Below are 15,414 nucleotides of genomic sequence, written 5' to 3' on the forward strand. Positions count from 1 at the left end.
GTACAGGGTATATAAGTACACTAACACATAGTCACCCACCATAGCAGCAATAGACAAACCACATACAACATAATACGTTCAAATTTGTATAATGTGTTTATGTATGTATAACCAGTAAAATGTACACTTCTCCTCACCACCTGTGTATTATGTAGACGGCTCATCTACAGAGAGGAAACGTATTAGGCATGAAACGAGAATATACAGTCTGCTAAGGCTGTGTGCCAATCAGTCTTGAGGTGACACATGGAAATGGTGATTGCTGAGATGCAGCGTCCAGTCCACTGGTCATGTAAGGAGACTTCTTATACATAGAAAGATGGGAGATTAACCCTTTCCAATCCACTGTCTGACCTCTGAAGACATTATGATTTAAGGTTGTACAGCTCCGATGTTGGAAGACGTCCGTCGGGGTTCTCTTACTGTATATTGCCAGCCTCTTTGCTGTTGGAGCCTATCCAACGTGTCACCTCATGCAGTACTGGCTTTAGCCAGCATATAGCGCCGTTGTATAACGGCAGAATAAGAGTAAGCCCCCTAGGAAAACCAGGATGCAAATTGGATTGGAAAGGGTTAAGAGCAGAAAAAGACCCCCTGGTCCACCTAATCTTTTTTATTCCTCTCTCTGGGTAGATCTGTACGTATCCCAGGCAGCTGGAAGTTATGTATTGTTGACTTTCCAACCAACGTCTGCTGGAAGTTTCTTCTAACTACGTACTACTCTCTCAGTAACATATTCTCTGACATTGCTTCTGATCCCCCCAACTAATCTCAGATTGTACCCCTTGTTCTAGTGTATAGCTTCCTAATAAGAACACTTCCACCTGAACCTTATTTTTCCTGTAACATTTATATAGACTTCCATAATGTCAGCTCTTTCATCCAGGTTGTACAAATTCATTCTCAAGGTTAACTTTGCTCTTGAGACATTCTACCATTTTTGTAGCCCATCTTCAGACTCACTCTATTTTATCAATGTCATTGCGTAGGTTTTTAGGACATACTGAATTTATAGTGTCGCCTAGTATCTCATGAGAAAAGCCAAGAACAGCGGTAGGGGCACACCTCTTTGTTTTAGCGATTATGGAATTGCCACCACTGATCATACATTTACTGTATGGTATTTGCTAATGATATCCTAAGAATATAGGTGGGGAACATCCCTTTATTATGGTCAGTGATTCTATATAATCATACATTTCATGAGCAAACACATAGGTGCCAACCACTTATAGCAGCTGGGGGTTGGAGAGGATCAGTTGACCACTGTGGTGGCTTCATTCTAAGGAATATATGAAAGGCCTCTAATAAGAGGTTCTCGAATATTCATCTTTGGAGCAATCATGAATGATTTGGGCATTTCACAGATAATATCATCCCCCCCCCCCTCCCCCTTCCTTTCCTTGGAACCTCATTAGCAGTTCTTTGGAAGAAAACATCAATAAAAACCATCAGCAATACAGGATGTAGTCATAAAGACTGTCCCAGCACTATATCTCAGCACTGATGTCCAATATGGATATAACTGTAGAGTACTTTAATAGGAAGGCACGGATGCGCTGCAGTCAATCAATGCGCTGGATGCAATCAATTTTGTGTTGTGACTAGATGCATAATTATGAAAACAATGATTTTCAATGGTTTCATACTCATTTGCGATTTTTCACTCAAGCCTTGCAGCGCTAAGAAAAATCTGGAATATTGCCCATTGTTTACAAGAAGCAGCGCCAGCCCCATTGAAATAATAGGGAGTACATCACGGACTTCTGCCTCATCGGTGACAGCTATGGAAGGGGATTCCTTCAACCCCAGTGGGGACCGCAGGGATGAAGGAATCCTCTGCCATAGCTGTGGCAGAAGTCCGTGATGCTATCCCATTGCTTTCAATGGGGTCGGCACTGCTGCGGCCCCATTGAAAACAGTGGCTTGCAGGCAACACCCGCAGCAATGATTTTCGGGGAAGGGCTTGAAATATAAGTCCCACCCTGAAAATCAGCCCTAGCTGTAAAAAAAACTAAAAAAAATTTTTTACCTACCTAGAAGAGCAGTCTGGCTCTTCTCTCTGGCCCCGGCAATTGTCTTCCGGAGGCCGGGGCCACAGAAAAATCCCCGCCCTCAGAAAGCGCTGCCTCTGATTGGCTGAGCACTGTGACCAATCATAGGCAGCGCTAAGCTGTCATTCAATGCACTAGCATCCACAAAACAATTTAAAGCATGCGGATGTGATTTTTTTTCTCCGGCGTGCGAATCGCACAGGAAGAAACTGCAGCACGCTCCATTTTTCTGCGGATCCTGCGAGATGGCTTTCATTGAAGTCAATAGAAGCCGTCCGATCCGCGGCACAACCGGCACACATCCGTGGACGTGTCGCAGATCCGCAGAAAAAGCAGGAATTTTTTTTTTTAATCGTACTCCGCAAATTGAACACCAGATGCACGGACACTGGTACAGTTGTGCAGGGTAATTATGAAAAGAGGTGATTCCAATAATAATAGTAGTATGTGAGTTGTTGTTCAGGAAATTCTGGAAGCACATTCTTCACTATTAAGGCCCTTTTACACGGGCCGAGAATCTCACGATTCTTGTTTGCCCAAGCGGACAACCTGGTGATATCATCACCAGCCTGTCTGCACTTGGAAAGCCTGTTTAGACTGCATCATTCTTGTTCACTAATCGTTCAGTATTTCACGTTCCTATGTGATTGTTCCCAGCAAGAGAAGCCAAGTAATCTTGTAGATATGATACCTTTTAGTGGCTAACAAAAATACATGATGTTACAGCGAGCTATTGAATCTACACAGGCTTCTTCCTCAGGATGGACTCTGAGAGGTTGGAAAGCTTGCAATATGCCTTCAGTCCCTCCTACTGGAGCTTATAAATGGTATCCTACCTTCCCTGTTTTTACCTGTAGGCTTAGTCCCAAGAGAAGAGCATTCTGAGAGGTAGGTACCCATCTTTCCCAGGTTAAGATTAAACCACCTGGCGTTAGTGTTAGGACCCATCTGGAAGCTTGGTCCCCTCAATGTTGGTAGATGGGCCAATATGATTTGATCAAATTATATACCAAGAACCTTGCATTATTTCATGTGGTTAGAGTATTGATTATAGGTCAATTATAGTAAATGTATTTTGAGTGCTGTTGCCGCTTTTTGGGTTTTGCTTCTATTGTATGTTGCAGCCATGGTTTAACGTGCACCTGTACAGTTCTATTGGGAAGTGCTGATTAGAGATGAGCGAGCGTACTCGGATAAGCACTACTCGCTCGAGTAATTGGCTTTATCCGAGTATCGCTGTGCTCGGGGCTGAAGATTCGGGTGCCGCTGCGGCTGACAGGTGAGTCGCAGCGGGGAGCAGGGCAGAGCGGGCGGGAGAGAAGGAGAGAAAGATCTTACCTCCGTTCCTCCCCGCTCTCCCCTGCAGCTCCCCGCTCCGTGCCGGCACCCGAATCTTTAGCCCCGAGCACAGCGATACTCGGATAAAGCAAATTACTCGAGCGAGTAGTGCTTATCCGAGTACGCTCGCTCATCTCTAGTGCTGATCTATTTTATCCTTTTTTTTCTATAAATATTGTGAAGTTTTGGCTGCCTTCACCTGGTCTTACATGCCCGCCACCCATTTACCTTCTGTCCCTCCTACTGGAGCATATAAATGGTATCCTACCTTCCCTGGTTTTACCTGTAGGCTTAGTCCCAAGAGAGGAGCATTCTGAGAGGTAAGTACCCATCTTTCCCAGGTTAAGATTAAACCACCTGGTATTTGCGTTGAGATCAATCTGAAAGCTTAGTCACCTGGACATTGGTAGATGGGCCAATATGGTTTGATCAAATTATATACCAAGAACCTGTCATTATTTTATGTGGTTAGAGTATTGATTATAGGTATGTATACCTCTGATAGTAAATGTATTATGAGTGCTGTTGCTGTATTTTGGGATATACATATGATGGCCGACTACTGGTGACCATGGAAGAACAGTACTGCGGACGATGGGATACACATATGATGGCGGACTACTGGTGACTGTGGAAGAACAGTACTGCGGACGATGGGATATACATATGATGGCGGACTACTGGTGACCATGGAAGAACAGTACTGTGGATGATGGGATACACATATGATGGAGGACTACTGGTGACTGTGGAAGAACAGGACTGCGGATGATGGAATACACATATGATGGCGGACTACTGGTGACCATGGAAGAACAGTACTGCAGATGATGGGATATACATATGATGGCGGACTACTGGTGACCATGGAAGAACAGTACTGTGGATGATGGGATACACATATGATGGCGGACTACTGGTGACCATGGAAGAACAGTACTGTGGACGATGGGATACACATATGATGGCGGACTACTGGTGACCATGGAAGAACAGTACTACGGACGATGGGATATACATATGATGGCGGACTACTGGTGACCATGGAAGAACAGTACTGCAGATGATGGGATACACATATGATGGCGGACTACTGGTGACCATGGAAGAACAGTACTGTGGATGATGGGATACACATATGATGGTGGACTACTTGTGACCATGGAAGAACAGTACTGCGGACGATGGAATACAAATATGATGGCCGCCTACTGGTGAAACATGCAACATGAATGCCCAGGAACATCTCATCGCAGCAAATCACAGAAATGTAGTTTTATCGACATCTCAATGAAGAAACTCTTGTTTTATTCATATTCTCGGCTTCTTGAGATTTATCTTTTGTACCTTCAGCTTTTGATTGGCAGTCATTACATGTATAATACAATATGTATACATCTATATAGACAAATGTCATGTCTTGATAGCAGACCTGATGGAGAAAAACTAATGTCATTTTCAGAATCTATGACCCCAAAAGAGTTCTAACATCTCAGTCACCAAAACTTGTGTTCCCCAGTGTAATCCTTCCGCCTAAACGGGGCATCATACAAGCCGTAGTAAACAAGTGGTGGGAGATAGTCGGTGTAGTCCGAACACAATTTGTTGGCAGAAGGTCCGTTCACACAAAGGGGTTGGGGCTTTCCTACCAGAAGGTGATAATCGCTCTATCCTTTCCGTGTTAGATTGTCATACCCCCGTCTACTTCCCCCAGCACTGTATACTACTACCCTGTACCACACATCGCCGTCTTGCCCGGGGAGTCGGGGCGCCCAGCGCCACCCTGATGAAGGTCATTTCTTATTTATCTTCTTCTTTTAGGGCTGAAGTGGGATTACCCATCTGCATGCCCGCAACATGAGATTAGTAGCCCAAAGTTATTTAACCCATTAAATATATAAAAGCTGATGGCTGATACTGTCAGAGCTGATACTGGCATGGAGATCGCACAACTGCAAGAAGCAGCGCAAAACCGAAAAACATGGAGGGAGCTCGCCTTTAGGGTCGTGAACGACTAAACGGCCAACAACAACAATACCCATTTATGTGATAATGAAAATGGCATTCCATCGGGTGGGCATGAGGGGCGCCCTCACTGCCGTAGCTGGCTGTAAGTCACAACAAATCAGGCTTTTTGTTTTAGACTCCTCCATTAATTTACCTCAACTGCTCTGAGGTAAAATCCCCCTCACACACGCAGGTCAGTAGTGACCTAATGCCCACTTTGATGCCAAGAACCCCTGTGCCCCAGGCTGGACACAGTTACACCTCCAGCATGCCTACTTGGGTGCCCCTCGCTGCCCCAGCCATTCCCCTCACCGCACCGCCATTTATTATACTTTCTACTCAGTAACAGAGCGGGAAAACCAGAGAGCTGCTTCTAACTTCAGCCCTCCACGTCCAGCTTCACAGCCTCCTGCGGGAAGCCCGGGGATGGAAGCCCCCATAAGCTCCTCTGCTGACGTTGCACAGCCCCCCTCCTCCCCCAGCCCCCCGCACTAGTACTGAGGGTTAGATTCTTGCTCGGGGTGGGGCCTCACTGCCAGCACGGCTGCACGGGAGGAACATGCTGCATTGTCCGGGACTGGGAGTCCTGCACTAGACCCTGTGGTGACAGCCGGGACCCAGCATGACGGACCGGCTGAGGATGCTGCAGCCCACGGGGCCGGGGCTGGAGACGCTGACGGGCGGGCTGCTCTGGTGACCCGGGTGAGTGTTGCTGCACATCTGGGCAGGACTTCGGGGGACTCCTCTGTACTCCCGGGACTCCAGCTGGGTGCCTTCTTCCTGCCTCTTCCTTGCATCCTGACAAGTAGCTGTAAGTTTCTTACCTCCCAGCATCCAGGTGACACAATCAGCTCTGCTACACTTATAGATTTAACACAGCCCGGGTGGTGCCAGCTGCATGCACAGCTCATTCCTCTTAGGACAGTTCATATGATCCTTGTTTTTCTGATCCGGCATTTCCACAAGATCCCCACATCCTCGCCCGGGAAGTTAGAGATCTACTCAGTCCTTCCAGTAATGGGGCGGCTAGTAGATAACCAATCCCCAGGGTGGTACCCAGCTTTACCCGACCCCTGAGTGGCACTCCTACAGCTATGTGTATATTTGCTGATTTCTGCTCCCAGCTGTGGGATCTTCCAGGTATCCAGCGGTTCCATCAATGATCACATCTCTGTGGCCGCTGACCCGCGTCTTCCGGTAGGGCTCATTCGCACCCTCGACAATCTCACACCAGCTTTTTACATTTCGAAATCCATTCTTTTGAATGGACTTATTCACACAAGCGGTCTCTCCTGCTCCGTCTCTTGGCGTTCCCTCAGAACGGCCGCCCATTGTTTTCAGTGGGACCTTTAAAGACATCACATGGCAACCGCATGCCTTGTTGTATGATGTCTCCCAGTAAACTCAATGGGAAACGCTTGTGATCCTCTGACCGGCGTGAAACGTGCGTCTGAGGATCGCAGAAGTGATGCGAGGCGTTTTTGACTGAAAACTGCCCGGCATTGGCGTGAATAACGAATGTTGGCGAACGTGATACTGGGTTCAGTTTCGCTGTAGCCTCAGGGCTCCTTCACACGGGTGATCCTGATTTTGCCGCTAAAAATTTGCACCAAAAATGTAATTGTGTTCAGACGTTTTTTGAGTGTCGGCGATACTTTTTCTTGAGCATAATCTCGCAACGCATCGCTGCCACCAGCGATAAAATCGCATGTTTTTTGAATGCAAAAGTCAATAGGACATTCTAATGTTAAAAATGCATCGCACAAAAATCCCAAGTTTGTGTGTTGCTATGCGATAAAAAGGCTCCATAGGAAAACATAGGCAATGGAAAAAAAATCGCAAAATGCAGAAAAGTGGGACATGCTGTGAATGGGAATGAAACCATTGAAAATCATAATTATAATTCTACGTTTTCACTCATTCTCGGATCACGCGATTTTATCGCAAGTGTGATTTCCTGCATTTTTCTCTGCTCTGCACTTCCTGGTGGTCTCTTTATGTGACGCCCATTAACTCCTGTTAAAAATGCATCGCACTGACATGCAGATCACATGGTACGCGATGCGTTTTTTAAAACCCTCTAATAGAAAATAAGGGGCGATTCTAGACGAAAATTCACACAAAAATAGGACGTACGATTTTTCTAAGCGTGATATGCGGTGAAAACACGGTTGTAGACATGAGCCCTCACACTATCCGTCTGAGAGAATTACTGCTCATGCGGATTAACCCATTGAAATGAATGGGCTGTGAAAATCACCCGGGTCAGTACTGCATGAGGGCGTTAACTGATGGTGCCTGCGCTAATATGCTTGCCGCTACGGAGGGTAGTCGCTCCTGAATCAGAAAGAAAGGGAAAGTCTTATCTTTTCTTGGCCATAGTATTAACGTGTGAGAATCCACCAGTGAAAACATAACCATTGAAATCACGGCCGAAAATCATACCCATATAGGTGTCAATTATTACCTTAAAAAATGTGGAGTAATATGCTGCAGGTACCGTACGGAACCTGTATGCCTTCATGCCCCCCCATATCACATAGAGGCGGTACAACAGGGTACTAGAGTTTCAATGCCAGCCCATATCACATCTTGTATCCAAGCTAGAGGTGGTACAACAGGGTACTAGAGCCTTCATGCCCGCCCATATCACATCTTGTATCCAAGCTAGAGGCGGTACAACAGGGTACTAGAGCCTTCATGCCCGCCCATATCACATCTTGTATCCAAGCTAGAGGCGGTACAACAGGGTACTAGAGCCTTAATGCCCGCCCGTATCACATCTTGTATCCAAGCTAGAGGCGGTACAACAGGGTACTAGAGCTTCAATGCCAGCCAATATCACATCTTGTATGCAAGCTAGAGGTGGTACAACAGGGTACTAGAGCCTCCATGCCCCCCATATCACATCTTGTATCCAAGCTAGAGGTGGTACAACAGGGTACTAGAGCCTTTGTGCCTGCCCGTATCGCATCTTGTATCCAAGCTAGAGGCAGTACAATAGGGTACTAGAGCCTCCATGCCCGCCCGTATCACATCTTGTATCCAAGCTAGAAGTGGCTCTAACAGGTTGCCAGGGCCTCCATGCCCGTCCATATCACATCTTGTATCCAAACTAGAGGCGGTACAACAGCGTACTAGAGCTTCCATGCCCGTCAGTATAACATCTTGTATCCAAGCTATAGGTGGTTCTAACAGGTTACTAGAGCCTCCATGCCCATCCATATCACATCTTGTATCCAAGCTAGAGACGGTACAACAGGGTACTAGAGCCTCAATGCCCACCTGTATCATATCTTGTATCCAAGCTAGAGGTGGTTCTAACAGGTTACCAGAGCCTCCATGCCCATCCATATCACATCTTGTATCCAAGCTAGAGGCGGTACAACAGGGTACTAGAGCTTCAATGCCCACCCGTATCACATCTTGTATCCAAGCTAGAAGTGGTACAAGAGGGTGCTAGAGCCTTCATGCCCACCCGTATCACATCTTGTATCCAAGCTAGAGGCTGTACAACAGGGTACTAGAGCCTCCATGACCTCCCCCCGAATCACATCTTACATCCAAACTAGAGGCGGTACAACAGGGTACTAGAGCCTCCATGCCCCCCATATCACATCTTGTATCCAAGCTAGAAGTGGTACAACAGGGTACTAGAGCCTTTGTGCCTGCCCGTATCACATCTTGTATCCAAGCTAGAGGCGGTACAACAGAGAACTAGAGCCTCAATGCCTTGCCGTATCACATCTTGTATCCAAGCTAGAGGTGGTACAAGAGGGTACTAGTGCCACCATGACCTCCCCCGAATCACATCTTACATTCAAGCTAGAGGTGGTACCACAGGGTACTAGAGCCTCCATGCCCCCCATATCACATCTTGTATCCAAGCTAGAGGCAGTACAACAGGGTACCAGAGCCTCCATGCTCGCCCATATCACATCTTGTATCTAAGCTAGAGGTGGTACAACAGGGTACTAGAGCCTCCATGCTCGCCTGTATCACATCTTGTATCCAAGCTAGAGGTGGTACAACAGGGTACTAGAGCCTCCATGCCCCCCATATCACATCTTGTATCCAAGCTAGAAGTGGTACAACAGGGTACTAGAGCCTTTGTGCCTGCCCGTATCACATCTTGTATCCAAGCTAGAGGCGGTACAACAGAGAACTAGAGCCTCAATGCCTTGCCGTATCACATCTTGTATCCAAGCTAGAGGTGGTACAAGAGGGTACTAGTGCCACCATGACCTCCCCCGAATCACATCTTACATTCAAGCTAGAGGTGGTACCACAGGGTACTAGAGCCTCCATGCCCCCCATATCACATCTTGTATCCAAGCTAGAGGCAGTACAACAGGGTACCAGAGCCTCCATGCTCGCCCATATCACATCTTGTATCTAAGCTAGAGGTGGTACAACAGGGTACTAGAGCCTCCATGCTCGCCTGTATCACATCTTGTATCCAAGCTAGAGGTTTAATTCTCCCAATAAATTATAATTTGCTCTGGTATCAACATTATAATCACACATAGAACGTTTGATTGCATTCCAACCACTTCTTCTAGGTGCTTGATTTTTTTGACAATGAGTTTATATTGTATCATCTGCACACGGGTGGATTTGTATCACGGAATCTAGCATGCTATGGCAATACGTGATTTCATGTCCACGAGCGGAGATCGATTGCGATTTTGCTTTGCGGAGGAGAAATCGCCGTATGCTGTAATTTTTATGGGCTCCGCACAGACAGCTTCCATTGAAATCAATGGAAGCCCTCCGTCTCACGGTCATTTGTGCAATCATAATTGCGGAAAGGTTGCAGGACCTGCAGTATCGCCTAGTGATGGCGCAGCCTATTCTGTCCTGCGCATCGCGTGTCTGGCACATCCGCTTAACAGAATAGAAGACGCCGGACAGGTACGCTGGGGTCACCGGCTGGGCACATGGCTGGATTCTGCATGCGGAATCCAACCCGCCCGTGTGCAGGCGGCCTAATAGTGAGTAAGGCCTCTTATAGCGCAGTAAGTAGCCAAACCATCACTTTCCCTCTCGGTGACATAGAACGCTGCGTTCTAAAACGCTGTAAAATTCTATACATGGCATCCTGCCGTGCTTCTGGCAGCACTGAAAACGCTCCCCATTCATTTCAATGGGCAACGCATCACATTTAAAAAACGTTGAAATGTCCAAAAATATAACATACAGTGCTCAAAAAATGTCATATTAGAGACCCCCCTAACATGTTTCAGTGGGAGACCCATGGCATCAGGGGCTTAGGATCGGTTTTTGCCATCTTAGACCAGCTACACAGAGCGATTGCCGATACGGCTCTTGTGAATATGCGATGTACCCGCAAATTCAAGGCATTTTTCAGGCAGTTTTCTGATGCCGTTTTTGCCGCTGATCCGCGTGCAGAATTTGCCCTGTCAAGGGGCAAAATCTGCATGAGGAATTCCAAAGAAAAAAATTGCGTTTCTGCATCAATGTAAATGGGAATTTGTGCAACAATTTGTGACCTTTCTTCAGTTTGCGTCGACCTCGCCACTGGGGGGAACGGCATACTTATGCCAGAAACGTACGCTTGGTCGGCACCAGGTGCTCAGTTCTCAGAAGGCACACGGACCTTCCGGGAAAGGGGGTAAATACATGAAGAGGCTTTGTCAATAAAAGTGTACAAACTTCTGAAATGCTTATAACATTACTTCAGTATACCGTAGAAACATCTGATGAAGGCCGGGCTCACACGACTGTATGCGTAAAATGTCGCCTGTGTCATGCAGTGGTTCACCGCTGTGAAGCCGGCAATGAACCGGTCGATTGCCATGTCGACAGCAATTTTGTACTGTGCATGGCAGCATATCTTGCTGTCTGACTTTTTAAAAAAAATTTCCCGCTGTGTTGCTTTGCAATGCCACATATAAACGCTGCATGCAATGTAATACGCAATGCAAGCGCAAATGTGAGCGAAACAGCTTTAGGCTGGGTTCACACAGGACGGATTTGCTGCGGTTTTTCTGTTGCGGTTTTGCCCCAGAAGAACTGCTTCTGCGGCAAAACCGCTTCAAAGGTTAATTTGGGCTTGCGGATTTTGCTGCGGATTTTCGTGCAGAAAAATCCGCAAGCGGTTTTTTCCGCAGCGCTTTTTTACTTTTTGCCGCGTATTTGGTGCGGTTTTGGCTGCGTTCATAGAGGTCTATGGACAAAAAAGCGCTGCGGAAAAGACCGAAGAATGAAAATGCTGCATCTTTGAAAACCGCGACGCAGTTGCATTTCCGCACTGCGGCTGTGTGAAAACAATCCGTCCTGTGAGAACAGCTTTTTGGCAAATCTCATTTGTGCTGCATTGCACTGCAAACGCAGCGGTTTTGCCACAGTGCGGATATGCAACGGCAATCTGCGGCAAAACCGCAGCAAATCCGCCCTGTGTGAACCCAGCCTAAGACAATGTATTTGATTACCATACATGTCGTGCATAATACAATATTCAAATATGTTTGTGTAAGAGATCTAAAAACACTAAAGCAGCAAACTTTATGAAAACCAAAATTTGTGGAAGTCTCAAAACAGCTAACAACATAAATACAGTACCAGAACCAGGAAGTAGATTTCTTCACTATGGCCAATTTCATCCAAGTATTTTAAAAGGGTCTTCTGCGCAAAAACTATTGATGTCCTATCCTCAGGATAGTTCAGCCAGGGAATTGCCAATTTCCCAACCCACTGTCAGTGCAGCGGGCAGGATGTGCGTCACAGGGGGCAGGGGAGCAAGTGGCCTGGCTGGTATCACTCCCACTGACATCAACGGGAGCTGAATCCGCTAGTACCCATCCAACCACGGTGTCAGAGGCAGAATGCTAGTAATGTCCTGCCTGCTGGGGAAATACACTGTGTATATCACATAGAAAAACATAGAGAGGCTCATTGAAATGGTGCGCAAATACGTTGTGAATATGCAGGTTTTCTGTGTATTCACTGCATATTTGCCCATCACACTGTTTATGCTCATGCAAATCAGAAAAAGATTATCATTTAGTGGCGAACAACATAGCAAAATGTAAAAAAAGTGAAAGGGTGTGAAGACTTATGGAATACATTGTATAGCAAGGACAATATTGCAGACATGGTCCCAACCGAACTAATGAGAGGTCTTCTGCCTCACATTGTTAAATCACTGACCTGCAGCTCCCTGCTGTCTTCAGGGGTTACAGGGGCGCCCGGGTATCATTTATTTCTTTTTCAAATAAAATAACAGGAGATACCTTTCTTCTCCCCCCTGGAAGCAGTGGAGCATAAAATCTGCATATTTATGGTGAAGCTTCTAAGGGACACAATTAGTCTGCGCTATTTTTGGGTCACTGTATAATCCCTATGGGGCTTCAGTTCTGTTAAAATCCGTACGTCTTTATGTGAAAACCACAAGATTAGATTTCACTGCGGAAAAAGCTTTTTGCTGTGGAGTTGTTGCAGATTTATCACCGCAGGAGATGTAATTCTGCAATTAAAGTCTGCGAAAAAAACCACAAGAAATTCCACAAGACGTTCTGCAGTTAAATATGCAACAAGCTCCGCATCTGTGCTGCGTCCTGCAGAGAACACCGTCCCACGCGAAAGGTCCCTAAGGCCGCTCTCACACATTTACTGCATTTTCAGCTGCATTGACATGCGATTTTGACAGTGCTGACAACGCTCCCCATTAATTACAATAGGTGACGCATTGAGTTTAAAAAGACTGAAAGAACAGACAGCGCTTGAAAAACGCTGCTTTTAAACGCTCGTCTAGGAAGCCCCATTGAAATCAATGGAGGCGTTTTACCGCGTTTAGTAACATAGTAACATAGTTCGTAAGGCCGAATGAAGACAATGTCCATCTAGTCCAGCCTGTCTATCCTCCTGTGTTGATCCAGAGGAAGGCAAAAAAAACCACAAGAGCAGAAGCCAATTAGCCCTTTTGGGGGAAAAATTCCTTCCCGACTCCCTAATGGCAATCAGACTGTTCCTTGGATCAACCCCTAATAGTTCCTACCTGCCTGTATACCAGGATTAACAATTAACCTAAGATTTATAACCTATAATATCCTTCCTCTCCAGATAGACATCTAGTCCCCTTTTAAACTCCTCTAAGGATTTTGCCATCACCACTTCCTCCGGCAGAGAGTTCCACAGTCTAACTGCTCTTACAGTAAAGAACCCCTTTCTATGTTGGTGATGAAACCTACTTTCCTCTAAACGTAGCAGATGCCCTCTTGTTACCGTCGTGGTCCTGGGTGTAAACAGATTATGGGAGAGATCCTTGTATCGTCCCCTCATGTATTTATACATAGTTATTTGATCGCTCCTTAGCCGTCTTTTTTCTAGAGTATATAATCCCAATTTTGATAGCCTCTCGGGGTATTCCAGTCCCATCATTCCGTTTATTAGTTTAGTTGCCCTTCTTTGAACCCCCTCCAGCTGTTTAGTGCTGTGTTTAAAACGCAATGTTAAATGCTGAAAGAAGCGGTGAGTGTGAGAGTTGGCCTGAGGCCGGCTTCACATGGGCAATAAAATGCCATAAGATTTGTGTTTTGAGGTGCACAAATATGAACCCCATATTTTTGGCACCACGATGTGGGAAACAAATCGCGACATATTCTATCTTGTGTGTGATCTCGCATCGCAGCCCCAGACAATGGGGTAAACTCTGTGATCCTCTGCCATGACTGTGACAGCCGCAGGGGGGATTCCCTTCATCCCCGAAGTAATGTGGGGCTGTTTTGCCATGAAATCAACTCTATCCTTGGGCTTTCGGATGGTGGGGAGCGCGATATAGGGGCGGGATTCACGGCTCCATATCACACTCGCCCGTGTAAAGTGTGAAAAACATTGTAACACATTTCCGCACAAGCACCATATGGCAGCCCCCAGAGCACATGTGCATGAGGGCTGAGTCAGCAATTAACCCATTGTAAGAAATGGGGACTTTAGTGTGTACATTAGGGTTATAACTTTTTTTTACAACCTCATATTCCTGTATCCTAATTTGATGCACTTTTGCCTAAAAATTTCTATTTCAATATTTTTTCAGAAAAGGTCACCCGAAATCATATCATTGGATATATGGGTGTAGATTCTATATACAAATTAGAATACAGGAGTATGAGGTTGTAAAAAAAGTTATAACTCTAGTGTACATATAATGGACTGTGATATAATGCACTGCAGCGTGTTTCATTTATGTGAAGTAAAGGCTGATTTAGACACAATGATTATCGCTCAAAATTCGCTTAAAGCCATCTTTTGAGCGTTAATCGTTGTGTGTAACTGCACTGACATCCTGCAGTTTTTGTTATCCCGTCGCTCATCGTTGTCTTTCAGCATGCTGAAAGATCAGCAATAAGTTATCAGTGATTCACAGCGGGATACAGCTGATACTATTGTTTCAGCTGTATCCTGCTCTCTGATGACAGGCTGGTCCAGCTCCAACGGTCCAGCTCTGTTCTCGATACCCCACTCGGAGCGCTCGGCTGTATACCCCGCTTGTCTCCTGTATCCTCCGCTGAGGGCGCCCAGCTATATAACAGCCGGGTGCTCGGAGCGGGCAACAGCTGGATGCAGAAGACAAGCAGGGACACTCCGCTTGAGGCAAATCCACCTGTGGCAGCTAATCCTGGGATTCGCCAGCCATGTGGATGAAATTTGTCAAAAATCTTGTCCACACGGGGCGGCGAATTCGTCGTGGTAAAGCCGGCGCTGCGGCGCGGATTTCCGGGACGCAGAATGTGCATTCTTGTTTTTCTTCTGCTGCGGCCTCGCTCTCCTCTATGGGAGAGCCGTCCGCAACAGAAAAGCGTGCGGCGAAGCTGCTCTATATTTTGAAGCTGCGCTTTCCTGGCAGAAATCTCGTGGTCTTTCGCTGCGGCAAAACTGCGAGCTTTCCGCTGAGAATACGTTCTGTGGGAACTCAGCCTAAGGGCCCCTCTACCAGGATGAGAAGCCAGCGAGCCAACAAGGTTTTTGAAGGTGATTGAAGAGTCAGCTTTAA

General features: G+C 46.4%; 1 protein-coding gene across 2 annotated transcripts in view; it reads left to right on the top strand.

The window, feature by feature from the left end:
* The first annotated feature begins 5,919 nt into the window (after positions 1 to 5,919).
* DSE (dermatan sulfate epimerase) overlaps positions 5,920 to 15,414 on the top strand; it is a 47,302-nt gene continuing 37,807 nt past the window's right edge. Inside the window, exon 1 of one of the 2 annotated variants that reach the window (XM_066607285.1) lies at positions 5,920 to 6,101. The gene's annotated coding sequence lies outside the window, so the exon portion shown is untranslated. Of the gene's footprint in view, positions 6,102 to 6,163; positions 6,211 to 15,414 lie in introns of those variants that run through there. The other variant, XM_066607293.1, reaches the window with a different exon arrangement.

Source organism: Eleutherodactylus coqui, chromosome 1, assembly GCF_035609145.1.
Source record: "Eleutherodactylus coqui strain aEleCoq1 chromosome 1, aEleCoq1.hap1, whole genome shotgun sequence".
Taxonomy (NCBI): Eukaryota; Metazoa; Chordata; class Amphibia; order Anura; family Eleutherodactylidae; genus Eleutherodactylus; species Eleutherodactylus coqui.